At 40.6% G+C, this 23,971-nt stretch overlaps 1 protein-coding gene across 2 annotated transcripts in view; it reads right to left on the bottom strand.

Annotated features, from left to right (window-relative positions):
• Positions 1–23,971, bottom strand: part of LOC108102991 (zwei Ig domain protein zig-8) — a 158,022-nt gene that overhangs the window by 59,103 nt on the left and 74,948 nt on the right. The window lies entirely within an intron of this gene.

The raw sequence follows: 23,971 nt of genomic DNA, 5'->3' as shown, positions 1-23,971 counted from the left end.
TTTTTAACACATTTCTTCTAGTTAAAACTAACACCTCCTCTTCTCGCCTAGTTAATAACAACCAAAAACAGCCTTTAAAACCCACCCACCCCAAAACTAAACCCTAAATGACAGCCTTTTCTTCTTCGCCGAATTAGCCCTGCAGCAGCAAAGTGCAATTAAAAGCAAATCATGGCCCAAACAAATGGCCAAAAAGTTCATAACCAGTCGAAACAACAAACAAACAAACAGGGAAACAACGAAACAGGGAAAACAGGGAAACAAAACTGACAAATGGACGAACAAGCAAACAAACAAAACCCGGAAAACCGCAAAACAAAAGTGTTCTTGTTGTTGTTATTGTTATTGTTGTTATTGTTGTTGTTGTTGTTGCCCCGGAAAACTGCAAAACCGAAGCGCAACATAAAAATCCACTAAGGCAAATTGGTTTTGTTAACCAGCACAATGGACACATTAACATTGCCCAGGACACACGGCAGCGCAGATATCCTGCTCCTGCTCCGGCTCCGGCTCTGTCTCTGGCTCCATGCTTCAGGCTCCCGGCCATATGAATGTGAATCTATATGTGTATATGTATATGTGTGGGGTATATGCAAAGGATGATGTCGACAGCAACAACAACAACAACAACGGACGACAATTAAAATTTTTGCAATTCTGTCGCAGCAGCAGCTCGCTGAATATTTTTTAGCCACTTCACATGGCAGAGATAGCAGATAGCAGATAGCAGATAGGAGGGCAGCGCAATGCGCGAAATTGTTTTTATTAAAATGTAGAGGAGAAATGCAGAAATGCAGGCAGAGAAAGCAGTAGCTAAAAACTAATCTAAACTAAAGAGCTATCCCAGAGAAATATTGCTGTTAGTTTAAGGAATTCATCAAGATAAATATCAATCAAGTGAAGTTCTAGTGATATTTTATCAAACGGCAAAGGTAAACTCAAGCCAAGAAAAAGCTGCTCTGGAAACATTTTGCTTGGTTAATTAAGGAATTTGTTTAGCTAAATTTAAAACTTATTCTGCTAATTGCTGAAAATGTATCGCTTTATGTTGTCAAACAGGGAAAAGTGTACTGAAGTAGCTTATCAGAAAAGGGGAGAGTTTTAAGAAAATTAAGAAGGTTAACTTAAGAAACTTAGTTGGGAAAATTTAAAGTTGATTTTCATTTTTGAAAGCTAAAAGCTAAAATGTTATAGTAAAAGCATGTTATCCAAAAATATTTGCTCAAAAACTTTCGAAGAACTTTAAATTCTTCTAAAAATATGGCCGTTCATTTAAGTTTTAGTTTAGTTTAGAAAATAATTCTCATTTTAATATCTCAAATAAGTTAAAATTTTACAGTAACTTAAAAGGCTGTTAATCTAGAAATATTGGCTGAATTTTACAAAACGGGTTAAGGAGTTTGCCTAACATATTATATAAAGTGGTTAATTTTACAAATTTTTAAAGCTTAATATAAGTTTAAAATTTTGATAATTTCCAACCTTTTATTTGCTAATTATTTCTATTAAAATATATTTTATATACTCTTACAGATTTAAGCACTTATTTATTAAGCAGGAAAACGTTGATCAAATTTTTAGCTTTTAAAAGAAATTTTTAACTAAATAAAAATCCATTTAAATCGAATTAAAAGTAAATAAATTGCGAAAGGATTCAATATATATTTTTGATATATTTTTATAAATATTTTTATAAAGATTTTTATAAATATTTTTATAAAGATTTTTATAAATATTTTTATACATTTTTTAATTTTACTTTTTATATTCACACAAAAAGGGCAGATGATTTATGTTTATATTTAGCAAGATTCTAAGCTTAATAAATATAAACAAAAATTATTTATAAAAATATCGAATAAAAGACACATAAATTATTTAAAATAAGTTTAAAAATATGAAAAATAACATAACTTTAATCAAAATTTCTCAACTGACAACTTCAAATCAATATTAATACGAAATTGATCCTCATTTTAGTATTAAATTCCTTAAGAAAATCATATCAAATATTTCCAAATATTCAACCAAAACTACGCTGCACTTTTCACAGTGTAACAAAGACAAGCGGCAAGCGGCAAGCGGCGAGGAGGGAATTTTGGTGCTTTCGTTAACAGAAAATTATGGACTCCATCTTGCTCGGGGAGCATTGGCACATTTTAGAAAGTTTTTTGCTCATTACACGGCTTGATTTCATTTAGCTGGCACTGGAACTGGCACTGGCACTGGCACGAGGTTGAAAAAGTGAGCAAGGGGGGGGGAAGCCCCGTAAATTAGATGAGATAATAAGCCAGGGCCGGGGCCGGGGCCAGGGCAGACCAGTAGTGAAGCCACTGTGCAGTTTTTGGCTCAAAGGCTGCTGCTGCTGATGCTACTACTGCAGGTCCTGGCCCTGCTCCTAACTCTGGCTATGGCCTGCATCGTTGGTCATCTTAATTAGGCGCAAAAAAGCAAACTGCAAAATGTAAATGAAAGGGGCACCACCACCCAGTCACCCAGCTGCACTCGAGAGAGAGGTGAAGAGGTGACGCGAGAACGCAAAGGCCAAATACAGTCAAGGACCAAACATCCAGGAGAAAAACATGGCAGCAGCAAGCTGTCAAAGGCAAACATTTCGGGTCAAATCAAATCCTAATAAAACGACTAGAGCTGGGAATCCTTTTGCAGTGCCAACAATTACCAAGGGGCACCACCACCATGACTCCCGCCACCGAGAGAAGAACCATCTGTCCCAATCGAAATTCGAAAGGAATTTGCCCCAGCCTAGGGCTTTGCAACAATTTGTAGAGTTTGGTACTCCCTTCCTTGATCGTTTGAAAGTTTCCCATCTGAAGTTTCAGTCTTAGCAATATTAATGATTGTTAACCATTGAAATCGAGTTGTGTACGCTTTTTAGAGGTGACATTTCTTAATTTGTTGGGCAAATTGTATTTCCGAATAGCTTTTATTTGTAAATTTTACTTTTTCAGGCTTTAAAATTCTGATTTTACTTTAAGATTCTATCACTACCATCATAATTAGTTAAAAAAAAATACTGCACCCAGTCCAAAATCACCATAAAAAGTCATTAATTTCTTTTATTTTCATCACCAATTCCCCCAAAACTAAAGTTTTACCAATAAAAATCCCTAGCCAACGCCTTTTGGGTATGCAACACTTTCCTGTAAAATGACATTGACTAGCGCAAATTTTCGCACTTTCGCAGAACTCAACACTACTGCTGCTCCTGTTGGATATTTTCATTCCCTTTTGGACACTTCAAACTAAGCTTTATTTATGGACCAGCCAAGTGCAGGGAACCCCTTGTCAGAGTTATGTTAATACCTTTTCCCATGCTAAAGCTCAAAAAAGAAGAGGAAAAGGTTTCGGGACGGGCAAGGACGAGAGGATTGCTTTCCATTTAATCAAAGCTAATTGAGAGCGTTTGGCAATTGGCGTTAACTTTACCGCTTTGACAGGCGAATAGAAATCAAGGGGGGTGCGAAACAGTAGGGAATAGGAATCTATATATATAGCCAAGCCAAGCCAAGCCAAGCCATCATCCCCCCAACTGACCACAAAATTTTTCACGCGAATCGACACCCCTCCCTCGGTCTAACCTTTTGCAAATTCCATCCTCACCGGGGTGAAACTTTTCAACGTTTCCAAACCGTTGCCTTTCCGTTTTTTACGTTTTTTTTTGGAAGGGGGGTTGGGGGGTGGCAAGAACATTGAAATTAGATTAAAATGTTGAGGCAAATACAAAATGGCTGCCACTTGCGAGGTGTGGGACGGGACTCGATTCGAATTTCATTAAAACAATATCAAGCGGGTCAGTGCTTTGCCTTCCTCTCCTTCTACGTTTTTTTGTATTTATTTTTACTTTTTAGAAATCAAAATAAAAGTTTTGGCCACGAATTTGAAAGTTCGATTAGGGGTTAGGGTTAGCCATTCGTGGAATTGGCCAGAAACATATTTTGAGGGATTACCACAAGGGTAGAGCGTAGAGCGTAGGGCGATGGCATTTCACGCGGCGCACGCCAAAAATATTGGACTTTGTTTTTGGGAAAAGTCATTGGTAAAAATAAGGGCCTAGGTTTTAGATATTTTAAGTTGGAAAAACTGTTCTTTAAGCATTTAAAATTAATCATTACTAAAGATTTTGGTTATAAATTCAAAAAATCAACTTAAATTTTAAGAAATTCTTTTAAGATTTCTGGCTAAAAAACCTTCAAAAACTCTTTCAAGTTTCTTTGCCACTTTTTCTCAGTGCACTGACTCGACTTTACACAAGTCGTGTGAATGAACTTGGCTGCTCCCGGTATACTGTGCCAGCTACCTCTCCCACCTACTCCCACCCCACCACTACCCCAACTCCTGCCCTTCCCTTCTCCGTAAGGCTTGGCTTTGACCGGCGCCATTTATCATGCGAATCCCAGGAGAGTGCTCAAAGCAATGAAATTAAAAGCTGAATTGTTATTTTTGCCCGCTTGCCTTTTTGCTCTGTTTTTTTTTCCCTGTGTGTTGGCCAAGTCGAAGGAGGGAGAAGGTCCTGGAAGGAAAAACCTGAAACTGGAGCTGGCCCGCACTGCAATGATTGGCATTTATGGCGCCCCAGTCCAGGAGCGGTTGCATTTCATGGGGTTGATAGAAGGAAGATAGAAGGAGAGTGGTGAGTTATGGCAAATGCTAACCACCGCCCTGCCGCCCTCGTCACCGCTTAATTGGCTTTTAATTTTGTGTGTGGGCCGCCGCATTACTTTTCATTACGATTAGACGCTTTTGCGAAGTGAATCCATTAATTAAATTCCACGTTGGAAATGGCAGAGAGAGAGTGGGCTAAGGCCAAATCAAATTGCAAATTCCTGCGGTATTTACAAGCCAAATTTGCCATTTTAATGTCATTTATGGCGACATGTGCCGCGAGCGCCTTTAAATAGCTTCGGTGAAGATTAATAATTTTCCATTTTCTTGGCGGAAAAGGATTATATATAGCGACACACGTGCCTGCGTTTCTTTTATCCTTCTGAGGACTTGTCAGGGAACTGAAGGCAAGGACATAAATATCTAGTTACTTGATTTCTTCTTTCGAATGTTCTTAAATCACGCTACCATATCACCAACATGGCATCTTTCTGAGCATGTTTAAGGATATTAAGAAGGCATTAAAATCACATTTTTAATAGATTACGTGGGGAAGGGGGCAGGGCCAGGGATTAAATCGAAAGGATAGATAGAGAGTGAGATAAAGCTGGCAATGCCAAACCAGAAATCATTTAAGGACGGCTGGAATAGGGGAGAAACCAGGCGCCGTTGCACTTTCTGCCGGCGAAACAATTAGACAATCAATCAGGGGAGCCCTCACAGCCAATTGATGCGCAACGAGGCGTATACGTAACACGCCACTCGAGTCGCCAGGAAAGCCAAGAATGGCACATCTATATATCTCTCTGAATAGACACACACATATATATATATATATATATATATCTATAGCTGCACGGCAAAAGTTTCCTTGCCCCCTCACCACCCACCCCTCCCCCTTCCCAACCCCTTTCAACCGGATAAGTGAACAGAACTTAATTGAAATCAATACAAAATGCAATTTAATTCGCCCTTCTGCAGCTCACAAAAACTCACAGACTTGCGCACTCACACATTCCCATTTTGCCCACGAGCATAGTTTTGCACATGCATTGCATACTTTGAGGCGCCGTTAGTTTATGATTATTCGAGGGGAGAAAACGAACGGATATGGCTGGGAAGTCCCGGCACTCGAGGAAGTTGTAAAGTGGGTTACAGCCAGAAAAGCTGAGGAAAATAAAAAATCCATGGTTATGGGCAAGGATGGGGAAGCGGATGGAGATGGGGATGCGGATGGGGATGGGGATGCGGATGGGGAAGGGGATGCAGTCCCAAACGAAGAAGAGTTTAAGGATGACAGTATGTTCATTGCCTCAATAACGATGGATATACAGAGAACTTTATCTTGCAATGCCATGCAATGCCTTTTAGGAAAAATGATAATAATATCGAAGCAGAAGCTGGCACAGTCCAAACAACATCACAAAAGGTTCTTGCAATTTTAATGCCACTACTAATTGGCTTATATCAAAAAATACTCATCTTGCTTCGATTTTAGTTTGGACTTCGTCTTAAGTTACCTTTATAATATGAAATCAAGTTCTTGGAGGGATAGAATTTTATAAATTTCTCTTGTTTTATATTTCAATTTGTTAAGTTAAGTTGAAAAATCCAAACTGACAGCCATAGCTGCAAGTTATTTTTGATAATTTGGAGTTAAAATTTAGTGTGGAAACTACTTAAAATTGTTTGCATTTTAAGTTAAAGTAAGCTTGAGTTTTAGATTGAACGAAAATATGATGTTAAAATCAGAAAGTAACTCACTTAAAAGCAAAAGAAAGGTAAAAATTAGCTCTACTTTCTGTTAAACTTCTCAACTCAAATCTCATTTAAGTAAGCAAAGCTAAAAAGGCAACTCCAATATACTATAAGTTACCTCTCAAAATCTCCAAAACCTCCTCCACTCCATTATCATCGATTATCCCAATACGAAAACCCTATAATAATAAATGGCCTATAAAATAGCTCTAATCTTGAGCCAAACAACAAACGAAAGTTAACCACAGACACACAGACACTAACCAAGTTCGTGAATCAGAAAGATGTCCCATTTAACAGGGACCAACCTGCCTTTATTTGGTCTCCTTGGCTGTGTAAGTCAAGTGCTTGTCGTTAAGCTGAATTTGATTGTTTCTGTTTCCCAGGGAGCGCTTTTGGCCTGAAGTGAAAGCGAAATCAATGTTGCAACAACCCAGGTGAGGTGTCCTCTTCTTTCTTTTTCTGTTTTTGGTAATGCAATCGACTTGGCCTGTGTTTGTTGTTGTTGTTCTTGCCAACAGTTTGACCGGGACAAGAAAAATAGCACAAAAAAAAAAAGATAGAAAATGTAATAGAAAAACCAAGAACACGCGACGCCTTTTGTGTGTTGAGTTTCCTTCTGCCAATTGCATGAGGAGCGAGGCGTGGAAATGCGGGGGTGGGGAAAGCAAAGCGGTGTAAAGGACGGGCCATAGAGGGCGTGGCATGTCTCCGACAGTTCAGTTTATTATGTCAGTGGGGTGGTAGTGTGCAACTCCTTGTGGGTGTGGCAGGCAGGCGGATAGACTGAATAGTGTTTAGCTGTCGTCTAAAAAAGACATTTTCCTGCTCACTTTGCGGTTAAGCAGACAATACCCAAACCTAACCGCCGCCCTCTCCTTCCCGATCACTGTCCCTTTTTGGCCAGAACCCCCCCCAAGCCACACACCCCCCTTCCCTTGCGAAACTAGAAAACGCATTTTATGGCATTCAAATCGTAATGATTTTGCGCTTTTCCCCCATGTTCTTTTTTTCCCTTCCCCTCCCTTCCTTCCCTCGCCATCCACAATTCTGCACACACAAATGTGCGGCGAAGTTGGCAGAAAATTGCACTCGTTGCACTTGTGTGTGTGTGTGTGTGTGTGTGTGACTGCGTGTCTTTGGATTTTCATTTGGTGTGTGCCTGGAAAATCTCAAAAGCAGGAGAGCACGAGATGCGGAGCAAGGAAGACGATGATGACGGAGGAACGAAGAGATGGCGATGATGCCGATGCAAGGATGCGAATGACGAGGACGGACGGACGGACGTCGTCAGCGGCCTCATCATTGTGTTCGCTGCTGCACACAAATGTTGGATGGACCACACCAACCAACCAACCAGCTGACGACGGGCCATAGTAGGGTGGGTTAAGAGAAAAATCGAGAAGGAGGAGGAGGCTAAAGGGTGCTGCTGCGAGTAGCAGGAAGCAGGAGGATGCAATTTTGGTCCATTGATAAACAGACTGGCTGGACTACTACCAGACTGCTGCTGAACTGAATTCATCCCACCAATGAATCCCAACCAGAGACGCTTACGTCGTGTAATCCATATCCAATTAAAATGTTAGGCCCAATGGCTGGCCCGTTCCCCTTTTCCAGCTGCAGCAGTTTTAGCTTATCAAAGAAAGAAAGTAGAAAGCATAGCTAGCAGAAATCGAGTAGATTTGCCTCTTAATGATGGTTGCGCTTTGTAAAGCTACCAAAAATGCAACTGCAGGAGGTCAGAAATCGGGCAAATATGCTTTCCATTCTTCAGAGCTTAAAAACCGACTAAATAGATGGAAAGTACCTTGAAATAAAACACCTTGAAATGCATATCAAAAAGGAAAACTCTATTAAATTCAACTAAAACCATCTATGACTTCCCATTTTTTAATCACATTTTCCGGTGCAAACTTTCATTATTAATCCAAAAAAATAAAACCATACTAAAAAAACCTTTAAACATTTATCATTCAAAAAAACTCATCGAAAACGTTTGTAAGGACTCCAGTAAAAAGTGAAAAGAAATTGCAATTAAAAATCATTTAGAGCTTCCGCCCAACAAACTTCCACACAGCTGCTCTCAGCCAGATGTTGAATGCAAATTTAGATTAACACACAAATGAAAATGAAAACTAAAATGGAAATGAAAATGAAAGAGAAAACATAGTTTAGTTTCTAAATTGGAAAATGGATATGCACAGTTCATGGCAACACTGCGTATGGGTAATATATTTTTCAATATTACGTATACGCACGCCACTTGCCAGCCATCTAACTAGTTAAATTGCCTAGAGATATTTCAAACCAGAAAAGGTGAGGGAAGGCCAAGTCCGACTAAGTTTAGTTTGGTTAGAGGATCTTAAGAGAGGAATTAACTTCTAGTTCACAGTGATTAACCTCTCATTAAACCCAAGTAGGTGTTGATTTCAAGCAGCTTTAACTCCATCCTATTGATTATATCAACTATATATAAGCAGCCAAGACCGAATCAATCTGCCTTTGCAGTAAGGGAAAGATAACGCCCAGCTCATATTGTCTTTGGCCATCCCACCATCTTCTATATGATATATCCACCTATTTCCTTGGCATATCACCCGCCAGCTTGCCCCCATCTATCTCTTTGTGTGCATATGCAAATTACTCATACACTAACAAACACACTCGCACACATCCTGTGGCATATAGAGTGGCATTCTTGCAAATGATGGGGAGCCGAGTTTAATGTGGGGAAAAATCAAAATAGTCAGGCAGGCGAGAGGAGGAATATAAGACAAGGACAAAGCCTTCTCTGGGCCACAATAAACTATTTTTTATTGCCGTTGGATGAGGATGAGGATGGCGGGGGGGAGGGAGCATCTTTTTTCGGTCTGGGGATGCTCTAAAGGAAAGGTGCTGTCCGTTGGTCCGTTGGTCTTTCTCTACTGCCCCCCTCCTGAACTCACTCACTCCCCCCCACCCAAACACCTCCAACCATCCCCAACGAGTGAGTGAGTTCGCTTCTCTCGCTGCGTTGTCGACCGCATAAAAGTTTTTCAATTAAGTGCCATGCCCTACTTTGGACTTTTTGCTGAAGCCAACCCACACACCCACACATACATACAAACCTCTCTCTCACATACACACTCACACACATATACAAACAGGGAGGAACAAAGGAGGGGAACATACACGCGCGGCATTGCTGCATGCATAATGCGACTGCTAAAAGCGTCGCCAGCATCGCCGTCGTCGTTACCGTTACCGTTACCGTCGCGCTGCGTAAGTGGAACGCACGTTCAGAAAAGCCACCCATTTTCCATTCCCCTACCACCCCCTCCCCTCTTCGTTTTTCTCCGAATTCCCATAACCATTTTCAACGACACCAAATTCCAGGAAACTCGAATGTCGTCCAAGATTGCAGATTCGATTCGATATATAAGTTCAGTCCAGAAGAAGTTCCCTGATTGTCTTAACAGAATCATAAATCTATATAAGATATGTATCAATCTTAATGGTTATAAAGCATTTTAGCCAAGTTAACATGCCATCAAAATAAACAGTTAACAAAAGGAACTTGAGCAAAAAACTTTAAAACCCAAAAGTAACTCAAATTTCTACACAAATTCATTTCCCCCAAAAATCGAATCAATAAAAACTCGTTAAACTAATTTAATATTTACCTAATTTAATATTAAAAAAATAAACTAAGGCATTATATATTTAAAATTTAGAGCAGAGGAAAAAGAAGCCTCTCTCTCGCTCTCTACAGCATAATTAAAAACAAACTTAGCTTTCACTTTTATTTTAATTTAATCGCATCAAAAATTGCAATTTATTCAATGTTATTTTTGATTTCGGCAATGCCAATATTTATTAAGTCTTAACTTTTCTTGTTCCAATTTATTATTCAATTTTTATGGCAAATATAAAAAATAAACACATCTACTTAATTGATTAAAAATTGATCGGTCAACGCGAGAGGAGAAAGTTGCCTAAAATAATCTGAATTTAAGCCTAAACTTCTAGCCACATTTTCTGGCTTTAAAATTTCGATAATCCCTAAACTACTATTTCTGCTTTTCCTTCATTTTCCCTGAGCAGAAAACCCCTTTTCATAGTTGACACGGTTTTGTATTGAAATGTGTGGCTGGAAAATGAAGAAAAGAATGAAATTGGAAGGGGGAGTAGGTGTGAGGGCCTTGCAACTTCGGTTTTAATATGCGTCAAGCGCGACTGACGGAGGTAAGCAAGAAGAGGCAGCAGCAGCAGCAGCAAGAAGTGAGGTTGCAAGGGTAAACAAAAACGAGCAGCTTTTTGCTGCAACCTGAGCAATTTTCATTAAATACAGACAGAAAAAAAAATAGGCAACGAGAAAATGACAAGAGTTTTCCTTCTACCCAACCAGCCAGTCAGGCAGTCAGCCAGTCAGCCAGATGAGAAGAAAAACACACACGAGTTGGGGGACAATTTTGAGCAACTGCAAAACAAATACGTGACATATGCGTAGCCTTAGCTCACTAACACAAACACCATCTTACTGTCAAACACACACACACACACACACTCATAGATACACCGACACTCACGCACATCAAACGGTTTTAATGAAGTAGCAACGCTTTGTTACACATTTCTGCAGCATTTTTTTTTTTTGTTTTTTTGCCTCCTGCTGTTCATGTGTTGGTTACAGTTTTGGTTTTCTGCCCCCCGGAAGATCCTTCTCCTCTCTTCTTTCCCCTTTTCCTTGCCTTGTCTTGCCTTTCCCTTGCCCTGCCTTTCCCTTTCCTTGCCTTTCCCTTTCCTTGCCTTTCCCTTTAACTGGCGAGGGAGTTAACTTTGACATTTACATGCGTGTCCTTGCATTCTCTAATAAGGATTTCGTTAGGCGTTTTGAGAAGTTTCTGGGAAATCGGGGGATATATCTTACGATTTATATAGGAAATAGGAATCTTGAATAATTTTTATAATATTTTAATTTAAGTTTTCTTAATTTTTTTGAAGTTTTGCAAGTTTTCTTAACATCTTCTTATAGACTAGTAAATGTTGAAAATCAAGACTAACATCTAACCATAATTTATCTAATTTTTAGATCAACAAAAACACAAAATTCCCCTTAAAAAATAAATTAATTTTCATTACGAAAATACCAATTTCAATTCATTTGAATAATTTTCATAGAATTTTCCACTAGCCCCAAGCTTGTTTTTCTTCCCTTCGAGGGTGTTTGTTAGTTCGTTTTACTCTTTTTGCCTTTATTTTACGCCTGCCTGCCTGCCTGGGTTGTTACTATTTTCTCTCGTTCTTTGGCTTAGTTTGCTGTATTTAATTTGGCCAACGCTTGAACTTCAATCAGTAAACATAACGTGCACGCATTCTGTGGTCTACACCAAGTTATCCCCCTCTCCCCTCAACTACCACCCCCTAGCCAACATCTACATCTACATCCAGATACCCACACATCCACATTGGTTCGCTGCAGGCAGTCAAACAAGGACAGCAGCCACAATCAACTTCAATAACTTAGACACACACACACACACATACACACACACACACACACGCAGGAAGGAAGGAAGAAAGGAAGGAAGGGGTTGGGGGCTCTGCCAGAAGGAGACGGAGTACTAGTAGGAGTTCCTGCCCGCTGGCATGCATGTTTATATTAGTTACGGGCCACAACAACCTAAACGGGAGTGGAAAACTTTGCCCGGGCAACTACTCAGAGGAGGAGGAGAAGGCGGGCGGCAGAAGAAAAAGACTTGATTTAAGTTCAGTCAAACACGGTGAAAACTGTTGCCGGCTTTTAGGCGTCCCTTAACTAACACCAACACCACCATCATCACTTTCTGATTGACTAACAACAACTGATTGGAAGGCGTAAAAAGAGGCTCCGTTTCCTGGCCAACCCACACATATAGCATCATGTCCTTGAGCCAGCCACGTGAAATGATTAAAACACACGCACACAGCAGCTCTACTTCTAGAGATGCTACTCTCTGGATTGCGGGGGACTCTTGAAACAGCAACAGCAACGGCAATAGAAACATCTTCCCCCTCATGGCACCTCACCCGCAGCAGCGCACTTGGCGCTCTAACCAAAATCCATTCAGCAAACTAAACCAAACCAAGCTAAACCCAACCGAACCGAACCAATTTCAAGTGAAAACCTCAATTCACAACTCACACACACACACACACACATATCCATACAAACACACACACATTTCATCCCTTAGCCATTGATTATAATACGCGCGCCCGGGCTCTTAGTCTTTCATCAAGTTTTCCCAGCGTTTTGCGGCCAAGAAGTGGGAATGTGAGGGTGTAGAAGTATTCAGCGAATCCCAAAGTCGATGTGTCTTATATGCAAATTTGATTTAACCCGCACAAAGTGGAATAATAAATACAAATCTCAAACACGATCTATCGGGAAAACTCTTTTAGGCCAGGCCAGGCCAGGCCAGCCACCCATTAAGGCAGCCAGCGAGCCACACATAGAAAAAAAGAAAACGATATTTGGCTCAAGTTACACTCTAAGAAATATCAACAAGAAAGAGCTGACTGAATCTAATTCCAAGAAGCCGTTTCTATATTGGAAAATCATAAAATTAAGTAAGAATCTACCCAAAACCTTCATTTATCTTCCTAAATCTCAAATTAATGACCAAGTCTTGTGTGTATTTTTAACTCTGTAAGCCGCCTTTTGCTTCCTGGTGTGTGACCCAAAAATGATGGAAATTTTGCGCGACAGGTTAGTGCGAATACCTTTGACATTCCACGACGAGAGGCTAAGAGGTAGGGTGGGAATCCTTTTCAAATCAACCTTCTTCCTGCCTTCCGCCTGCCAAAGAAATATCCATCATTCGAGGGGCATTTGCCTAGGACCTGGCTGGCTGGCTGGCTGCAAAACATATATCTCATATTCCAGTTTGTTTCTGTATAGAAATTTGATTTTCATAAGCTGACTCACGTGCCACGTCAAATGGCTTATGGCCGTGTGCCAATGTATTGGTAAGTGTATGTGTGTGTGTCGATTTTTGGTTCACCATCAGCATCCTGGCACGCACGCACGCCCGCATATGCCGCGAGATTGAGTTGGATCCGGGATTCAGGATTCAGGACTCAAGGATTCACGACTCACGATTTAGGTTTTCTGGATTTTAGATTCTGAATTCTGGACTAGGGTTTTGGGTAGGTAGCAAGGTAGAGTAAGGTGGAGCGCAGCAAGAGAGGTGTGGCAACGCATGAATTAAGCCAAAGATATGTTTGACAGGCAATATTTTCTATACCATCTAAACACACACACACACACAAACACACACACGGCAAGACATTCTTGTATACACACACATTTAGCCTGGGCACGTAATGCATTTGCATGGGTCCTGCACAGGGGCTTAAAATTATGCAGCATGCTTTTAGGGGCAGTCATGAAACTGGGGAAAACGGCAAACGGCAAACGGAAAATGCTTTTAGTGTCGATGATGATGATGCCCGATGATGCCCGGCCAAAAAAGGGAGAGAAAATCAGGAATAAAAAACCGAAACAGGAACAGAAAATCGAGAACTGAGAACACAAAAAACGAGGTGCGTAAACAAAAATGTATATCCGAAGCAAAATAGTAGAAAAATCCGTGAAAAGACGAAGCATGTGCATGCATACAACGCACACCTGCACCTGCTGTTCCTGGAAAGGGGGGGATTGAGATGTCCGAGAGCTGGGGACTTATCACTCACTTAAAAACCCAAGCATCCCAGGCCATTCCGCAAGGTAAGCGACTAATCTCTGTATGTTCAGTCAGTTATGCTTGCCTCTATACGTATCTATAGATAAACATTCCCCACACTCAGGTGACAATTCCTGAATATGCATGCGCAATGCGAATAAATATATATATATATCTATATAGAATATATATTATGGTTGGAGAGATGTAGAGCAAGTGCCGCCGCCGGGCTGGCAATTTAATTAAGTCGCCAAAAATAGCGCTGCCAGCACTGAAAATATGATAGATGATGATGAGTGCAATTTCAATTAAAAAACTGCATCCTGCATGGCCAGTCAGGCAAGCCATGCAGGCCAGTCAAGCCCAGCCCAGAATGTTTTCTATTTTCCACTCGCATTCACATTTTTCACCAGGCGATCCACCTCACCCCACCCTCCACCAACCCATTTTCGAATTCGATTTTAATTTTCTTTTGTTTGCCGGCGTGTTTCGTGGCATTCACACACACACACAGCCAAAGGATATTTTAATCCTATGCAAAAACCAAAGGGGGCCGGGGAGAAGGATGCCTGGCATCAGGCAGAGCTCAATTAACTGACATTAAGTGACTGGGTGGGGGAAAATCTTTCCCCCCCTTCCTATTGAAATCCAATACGTGGCACCAGCACAAGGCGAAGTGCACTGAGAAAAAGGAGGAAATCTCACTCAAGGCTTTACTTTTACTTTCTTAATGAAAAATTAAACCAAAAATAACTTCTATAACCAAAAAATCTGTTTAAATCGTAAGAAAAACTCGAAGAATAACTTTCTTAAAACCATTTTTGCCTTGAAATTAAAGTTTCTTTTCACTTTTTTTTGCCTTCCTTATTAGCAACTATATGATTTTCTGCGTGTAGCACCACCCACAATCGCAATACCAACCCTACCACCCACCCACTACCGCAAGAAAGCCTGGGGAAAGTGACAGCACAAGTGACATTTCAATGATTTCGCTGTCAGTCAGTCAGCCAGTTCTGTCAGCCTGTCCCTCTGCCCCTCTGTTCCTCTGTTCCTCTGCTCCTCTGCCATTCAGGCACTCAGTGGGTCTGAAGAATTCATGGGCGTGTGTGGGGCCACTCAAGAGAGGCGTGGCATGGAGTTTCAGGGATATATAGAAGTAAGAGTGGGGAGCGAGACAAATGGCTGTCACGCAATGCCGGCTCAAAACAACAACAACAACAACTAAACTTGAAGAGAGATAGTAGAGTGAAAGGAGGAGGAGGCTGCTGCTGCTGCTGCTCTGCTGGAAAAGTGCTAACCACAGCAGAATTTTCGAGGCAAGAAAACCATCAAACGGCTGTCGAAAAGGCAAACGTTGTTTTTATCAGTTTCGAAAAGGCGGCGGCAGAGCAGCAAGCAAAGCGAAATAAAAATAAAAATAAAAATAAAAATAGTCGCACATTTTGGTTTTCTTGGGCTGTTCACATCACCCCCCATCCTCCCCATCACCCGCTTGGAAAAACAAGCAAAAACTTTTCTGACATGACCGGAAAAGTCAAAATCAAAAGGGAAGAGAAGGAGTGGGCGGGTGATCGGCTTTGGCAATTAGTGTTAATTCACAGGGTCGTCTACATAAAATATTAGACTAACCATTATTTATGGGGAATCATCGATATCTATATATAGGATATATATATATAGATATATAGCTACATAAGCCGCAATAGCCAGGTGAAAGCTCTCTCCTCTTCGCATGCTAATTAGTGATTGAGTGGCTTTGATCCCGTGTAAGCGGCTTGTATCGCATACATCACTCTACGTATATGCATGGAAAATCTATGGGAAAATCTATGGGAAAATGTATTAAAAACTAATTAGAAAACACACAGCGAGGGGGCGTGGCACTCTGGGTGGTGTCTCTCATTACAACCATCAGCTAGGTGAAAGTTTCAGTTCAATAATTATGGGGATGCCATGCCGCCACCAGCTAAAGTTGCGGACAAGTTCGTCCCCGTGCCCGTCCCTGTCCTCCTTCGACCTCCCTCTCCCCTTCCACCCCCGACAGACACAACCTGACAACTTTTCCCATATTGCTTTTTAATCAATACGAATCTCGATTGAGGGGGTACAGTTACTTTAAGCAAAAAGAAAAGCAGAAAGTAAAAAAGAGATTGATTGCTAAAAAGTTGCATTAAAGGTAATTAAAGTTTCCACACTTTTCAGCAGCTACTACTTTTTGTTACCTTTTTTAAATTTGATTAGTTTGGGGGTTAACAGCAATTTTTTCCCCTTTTCGCCTTTTTTATGATTAACCTTGAAGCCTGGCAGCTTTTAAATTTATTTTCATATTAAAGTTATTGTTTTTTTTTTAATAATTTTATGGTTAATAATGGATTTTTATCTTAAATTTGCTATTTTCTTTGTTCAATTTCTTTACTTTTTTACTTTTTAGTAGCTAAATTACTGATTTTTCAAGTTAAGTTCAAAGTTAAAGTCTGATGACAAAAATAATAAACATTTTTAGAGGTTTTTTTTTGCTCTAATTTGGTCAAAATAAGTCAGGCAGTTAAAACTGTCTGTGACTGTTTTTAACTAAGCTAACAACGAAAACTAAGGATCACTATCATTATTTGAACGATTTAGGGTTACCATCATCCTCCTAAGCATTCATCAAATTACAAAAATTTTACATTTTCAACCTTGAATGCAAATTTGTTAAGAATTTGAATACAAGCTTAACGAGATATGGCATGCCATATTCGAACCATTATTGGCTGGCTTAGTTATGAACAAAATGCTTTCGAATTTGGAGAACCCAAAAACCCAATTTTTGATAAGGGGGTACCATCATCCATCCATATTTTCGAAAAATGGCCCAAATTTTTCATTTTAAACTGTGAATGCACTTTTGATAAGAATAAGAAAACAAGCTCAGCGAGGTATTACATTCCACATTCGACCATTATTGGCTTAGCTATGAACAAAATTCGAAAGCATTTTGTTTGAAGAACCCAAAAATCCAATTTTTGATAAGGGGGTACCATAGTCAAAATTTTCTAAAAATGGCTGAAATTTAACATTTCAAACTGTGAATGCAGTTCTGTTGTGCTTTTAGTTACGAGTCCAGTGATGTATGACATCCTATATTCACACCATTAGGCTTAGTTAGGAAAAGAATAATGTCACTTTGAGGGGAAAATCGGGATAAGGGGTAACCATCATCAACAAACGAAAAAATGGTCTAAAATTTGACATTTCAAACTGTGAATGCAAATCTTTTAAGAATTCGAAAACAACAAACTCAATGAGGTACGACCATTATTGGCTGAGTTATGAGAAAAATACAGCCACATCAATGGGAAAATCGGGACTGACCAAATTCTGGAGTGCAAATATGGGAAATTGCAGCCCTGCAGAATCGTGCTGTTTGGCAAAATTGTTATTAAAAAACAACATCAAAAGACAATCTTTACAGATTCATAGCACCAACACGAAAACTTGTCATAGAAGTTGTCCGAAAAATAAATTTAGTAATTGAAACCCTGCAAGGCCCTTGACAGGATAATTACTTATGATTCAAGTGAAGAAGGACATGTACATGCTCCGACGACTGTCGTCGTGAAAGGTTTAGCCTCTGCTCCTTCGACTGTCCACTGTCCGCTGTTCGTCTTGAGTTCCTCTTCTGCTCCTTAGTTTCCATTTCAATCATCTTTAGTTCACGCCTTCTGATTTGTCTAATGCAGGCCAACACACACACACACACACACACGCAAACATATATAAACTTAAGGACATCTTGCCTATTAGTTGACGACAACACACATTCGCCCCGTTAGCCAAAGCTAAGAAACGCCAACTGGATCCAAGAGAGTTTGTCTTTCGAGTTGTGCACTTTCGTTTAATAGACACTCTTCACTGGCTACTCCTTGGTCCTTCGTTCTTCGTCCTTGGTCCTTGGTGCTTCGTGCTTATTCTGTCCTTAGTCCTCCTCATCCTCCCTGCCTCTGTCACGATCTTCTCCTGCTGGCTGGCAGTGCCTGGCCATATTTTAACTTAATTAACTTGCAACTATTTAAGTGAACAACACAAGTGGCTCGTTTTCGTGTCTTCTCGCTTCGCCTAGTTTAACTTCTTCCCTGCCCCGCCTCCTGCTGCTCTCGCTCGCTCGCTCAAGGATTTCCCTCCATTTCCACTACCTACTCTTGTGTGAGAAAATCTGGTTCTTCAGGTCGCCTCCTTGGCACACTCAATGACTACAAATTGTGGTCATCAGAGGAGAAAGCGGAAGAAAGGTGCTGCTGCTGCTGCAGCAGGAGGGGGGGCATCGCCAGAATTAAAGGTAGAAATAGGAAATAGGAGATTTCGTTTGTCACGTTCCAATGTGAGGAGGGGAGAAAGCAAGGGGAAGGCCATCAGTACTATGGAGCCAAGGCACGTATGGCGGCGGTGCGGTGTCTCCGTCCCCTCGCCCTTCTTTTCCTACTTTTCCGCAAGTTTTCCGCCTCGTCCTGGTTGTGTTTTTTCTTCTTCCCTTTTTTTTCTCTCTCTGTGCTTCTTGCCCAACGATTGCCACTGCGATTTGTATAAAATTACAATTTCATTTGAAGCCAGAGCCCGTGAATTGAGGTCGATAGAAGGCCTCTATCTTCAACTGTTTGTCTCTCTGTCTCTATCTCTGTCTCTCTCCCTCCTCCCCCTCTTGCTTGACATCTTTCTTCTTCTTTTCTTCCTCTAGTTTTCCCTCCCAGTGTGGCTTTTGCTTTTATAGTATTTAATGCCTCTGCTGAGTTCTATGGGGCACATCAGCTATGTGGGGAAATTTGTACTGTTTTGGGAAAACCCATTTTTTGTTGCCTACTTTCAAGCGCCTTAATAAATTCCCAATAATTTCCCTCTTTCCTCACCTTCCTTTACCTTTCTATTAATAAATGAAGTTTCAAATTTCACAATTATAAACCCACAAAGCGAGAAGCATCTCAGGTTCGATCAGCGGGAAATGGGAAATTAATAGCTTTCCATTTCCTAAAGCGCTGATTTAGCCCGCGGCTGCTGCAGCGGCGACTCAAGACGAATCCGGGAGCTCATTATGCGCGACTAGCACACGCAGGACGACTTCTAGGGGACTCAGGCCGCCCCCTACCCCGCTAACCCCTTGTCAATTGCAATTCTCTTAATTAGTTTCTGATGCTGGTGCGTTTCACTGTACTTTGGGGGATCCTTGAATTCCCCATTTCCCATTTCCCATGCCCTCTCCTCTCCCTTGAATGTCCTTTCTCTGTGTTCTGCTGTTTTTGGCATTTTTCGTTCGACTTTCGGACAGTCGCTGATGTAATTTTCTGCTTGTTACGTTTCATTCGCTATTCTTTTTTTGTTTTGTTTTCTCCCTGCTTTTCATTTTAGTTTTTCTGCCTTTTTTGTTTTGCCATTTTCCGGAGAATGAAAACTGGAAGATGGAGTTTGTGTTTTGGCTGCTAGGAATTTATTCAAATTGCAATTTAATTGAAATGTTTTGTCATTTGGAAGCTTTCCCACACACAGCCAACCACCACCTCACATGCACATACACATATACATATTATATATGTCTTTCCTTTTTGACTTTTTCCAATTCGCTGCGGTTCCCAATTTTCCCCTGGCTTTTCCCATTGTTCTCCTTACATCTTCTTCTTCACTTTCTGTTTATTTATTCTGCGGCTTACTTTTTCCACAGAAAGCTACAGCTGCTGGCCGAAGAACAGAGAGAGAGCGAGAGCGAGTAATTCTGGAATTTTAAGGAATTTCAACTTGAAAATATCTGAGTAAAAGGCAACATTTTCCATTTCCCCAAGAAACTATTCCATGTTTCTGTAGTTTTCTTGGGGGATTGCCATTGTCAGTTTTCTGCAATTTAAGTTTGTTATTTTTCCGTACATAAGAGAAGTGTCTTAGTTTCCGTTGTAGTGCCCAACTTTCAAGAATGAAATTTATCCAGAAAATTATTTTTCAAATATTTTTCAAGAGCCATTAACTAAACCTCTAAACCAAACTAAAACCTCTTAAGGTATTATTGGGAAATATTTCACCATTTTCCTTCTTATTACAATTTCCCAGACAAAGCCATGATGATGTGAGGTAACTTTCTGGAAAACTCTCATATTTGCTAGCCCAAAAACCTTTGTGGAAAAGCAATTTAATCGCCGCCTCATCTGCTGGGGAACTTAAAACTTTTGGCTTTGTGATTTATATATATAGCTTTGCCTTCCCTCGATTGTCTCTTAAACCCTTACCGGACATGTGTTTCAGCAGTTTGTAAGTGAAAAGTGCGAAAAGCGTCTGGCTAGCTAGCAGCAATGATTCGAGGACAGGAAAAATGCCCAAAAAGGGGTGAAAAATAAATCTATATAGGAAGGGGGATGTGTGTATATATCTAGATAGAGTGGTTGAGTGTTTGTGAATCACAATATGCTGCTATAACACGGATGCAACAACAACAACAACAAAAAAGGGGAATAAATATTTTGCCAGCAATCACAACGATAAAAACAATAACAAAAGCAACAACTAGCAACCACCAGCAACCAGCAACTGCATGTTCAACGCAGTTTTCTAGCCTAAGGATTGTTGTTGCTGTTGATTCTTCTGCTGCTGCTGCTGCTGCCACTCTCTTTTTCGGCCTGTAAACCAATTTGCCAAAACCTGAATAACAACAACAACAATAGCAGCAGCAACCGGGCCAAAATGCAAAATGTTATAAACTGGCCAAAAACGAGCAGTGCAAAGAAGAAAAAGAAAAAAAAAACACAAATGCATGCACACACAAGCCACGGCACGCCAACACAAACGGCAACAAAAATTGGCATTTGCAAAAAATCATTTTCTATATACACATACATATATAAAAACGCACTCACACATACTCATACATATACATACATATATAGAGGAAGCAAGAAGAACAATAAGTAAAAGCTGCTGCCAGCTGATGGGGCAGCAGGGCAGCAAGGCAAGAGAATCCTCTTTTTTCCTACTGCAAAACACGAGCTAACGAAATTGAGCTGCCGCAATGCCCACAGAAAAATAGAGTGGCATGGCCCAGAGTCGAAGCCGTTCTACCCTTCTGGCCCCTCTGGCTATTTCACACCACTGGCAATATGCAACAAACACCCATCCCCCAACCCGTCCCACACCATCAAGCTTCTGCAACATAAACCAAAAATGCAGTCAATACAAATATAAATAACTGGCAGGGCCAAACAATCAAAAGCATTTCACCCCCGCCTACCGAATGAACCACGCCCGCTCCCCTCTTGGACATACACTCCCCCCATACACACACACACACACACACACATCCGTTCAGCAAATGCGTGTTCCCTCCCCCCTTCCATGTGTTTGTGTAATATATGGAAACGAATTTTCGGCGTGATTGCATCGCGAATACACGGCGTATACGTAATGCATTTGCAAAATGCAAAAAACTGCATCGTGCAAGTTGCTACCTGCTGCTAGCACCTTGCAACTTGCAATTTCTGCAACGGGCCAGGCGCCAGCCTTAATGAACATGCAAAGAGGAGAGGGCTCTACCTCAACTTAATGGAAATTTTCACAGCGGCCAAATTGGTTTTGGGGGCAGGGCAGGGCGTTGACTTGTTAAAAACTTCAGATCCCTTACATCTTTATAGGATTTATGACCACCCCCCCACACACTCTCCCATGTGAGTCCTTCTGAACGGGCAGAAGTACAGGAGGCGGCGGAGGAACAGATGGAAATCGACTAGCAGCCACCCTCGGCACTTGTTCATAAAAATGTTTGCTCATTTCATCTGCAAATCCTGCCTGGGAAATTCTGGGCAAATCAAATCAGTGCAGTCAGGCACGTTTCCACGGGCCATTAGCCATTAGCCATCTCCGTTTTGCCCAAAAAAAAAAACCAACCAGTCGGCCACGCCTCTTCTCCTTTTCATCAGGCCCTAAAGGGAGGGAGGGAGGAAGTTATAGGTATAGGAAAAGCCAGCTTTTGGCCAACACGTTCGGTCGTTCGTTCGTTCGCTCGTTCGTTCGAGTGTTTGTTTAAATTTTCGAAACCTTCTCATGGCAGCAGCAGCAGCAGCAGCCGCGATCATTTGACCATTTCTCCCCCCGCCCCCCATGCTTTCTGTATACTTTATGCCTTATCCACGTGGCCGAAAAACCAAAGCCACTATTGCAACAATGAAAAACTGGTAATAATATTGTGGTAATATCATTTCGCAATTTAGTTTTGCCCACAGACACGAATCCTCCAACAACAATAGAAGCCAACCGAAAAACTAATTTCACAAATATATATCTATGTATATGTTAGGTATGAGTGTGTGTGTGTGTTTGTGTGTGTTTGTAGGTAGCTATAAACACACACACACACATACACCCAACCCATTCGATGAGTGTTTTTGGTCCAATAAAACTGTGTTTGTGTGTGAAATTTTGGGCCAGCAATGGAAATGGAAAATTGCAATTAAATTATTGCACACACACACACTGAGAAAGAGAGAGAGAGCCAGGAAAAGCAGGAAAAGCGGTTGAGCTCAGCACAAAAATATGAAAATAAATATTAGTACGGAGATCTTACAATTTTCCACAGCATTAAATTTCACTTAGCATACACAGAAGGTACAGGCAAAGCTTAGAAAAATAATATAAAAAGAAGGAGGAGAGTGGAAAAAAGAAAAGAAAAAGGGAAAAGGAAAACGAGGAAACGGCCAGAGCAAACGGCAAGCGTAAAAATAGTTTTTCCCATCGCGGAGTGCAGCTCGTTAAGCGTCGGAATCTCGACTAGCCCCTGACAGACGCTCTAGATAAAGGATAACGGCGGCTAAAGGATACGGAATTTGGTTTCAGAGTGGGGCGATGATGGCATTGCCGTTGGCGTGGCAAAAATTGAGCAGCAGCAAGTTCATGGGGCAATATGAGCCTGAAGGCAGATATACTCTCTCATGCAAGTTCTTAAATAATAAAGCAAAGTGGCAAGAGGCATTTTCTTGTAATTCTACTTGGAAAATGGAAAACTATTTGGAAATCTTTATCACTCATAACTTGTCAAGAAACTCTTTTAATCGCTGTATAACTTCTAGTCGATCATTTACGTTTCTGAGGAAGATCTTTATGTGGAAGACAGCTAGCTTAGCTCACCCTATGGAAGTAAAGACGGAACTCTCAAGACACAAATCAAAGTTTAAAGATAAAAGATGAAAAATCAGAGATTGCTTACTCATCATCAAGTCTCAGTAGAGAGAGAGAGAGAGATTAAAGATCAAAGCTCACAGTTTGTAGATCCCAAATTACAGAACACAAATCACAGATCAAAGATCTCGGTTCAAAGATGAAAGATCATAGAGTACAGATCTCAAATTAAAGATCACAAATCTCTAACAACTCATCACTGATCACAGTAAGCCCGGCCATAGCTGTTAAGCCTTTAAGAAATATTCTTTATTAAGATAATCCCGTTAGCCTAAATCTGATTTCTGATTTCAAACTTCATAATTTTTGGAAAAACCCCAAGCTGTACCTTTGCAAGAATCAGTTAAAACTTTAGCGACACCAAAGAAAACTTAGCATTTGTGATAATATCATGAAATATTAAAGATTTCTCAGGCTAAAGTCATATTTTTGAAGCAAATCAAAAATCTAACCAAGAAAGCTAACAGCAAGGAAGGACACGGACTATCCTTCTTAGGTGACGATAAATATGATTATAAAATCCTTAAATATAAAATTACTTAAAAAAATCTTCTTTCCTTTAAATATTTTCTACATAATATATAGATTAATATATATCTTTATCTTTATATTTTAATATTTCTATATGAAACCCCCTCCACAAAGCACCACAAAGCGTATCCCAAACTCAAACAGGCGCCCTCAGAAGACACTTTTTAGCCAGC

The sequence above is a fragment of the Drosophila eugracilis genome, unplaced genomic scaffold (assembly GCF_018153835.1).
Source record: "Drosophila eugracilis isolate 14026-0451.02 unplaced genomic scaffold, ASM1815383v1 contig_124, whole genome shotgun sequence".
Lineage (NCBI taxonomy): Eukaryota > Metazoa > Arthropoda > Insecta > Diptera > Drosophilidae > Drosophila > Drosophila eugracilis.
Note: the sequence above shows the minus strand (reverse complement) of the source record. Positions and strands in the feature narration are given on the sequence as shown.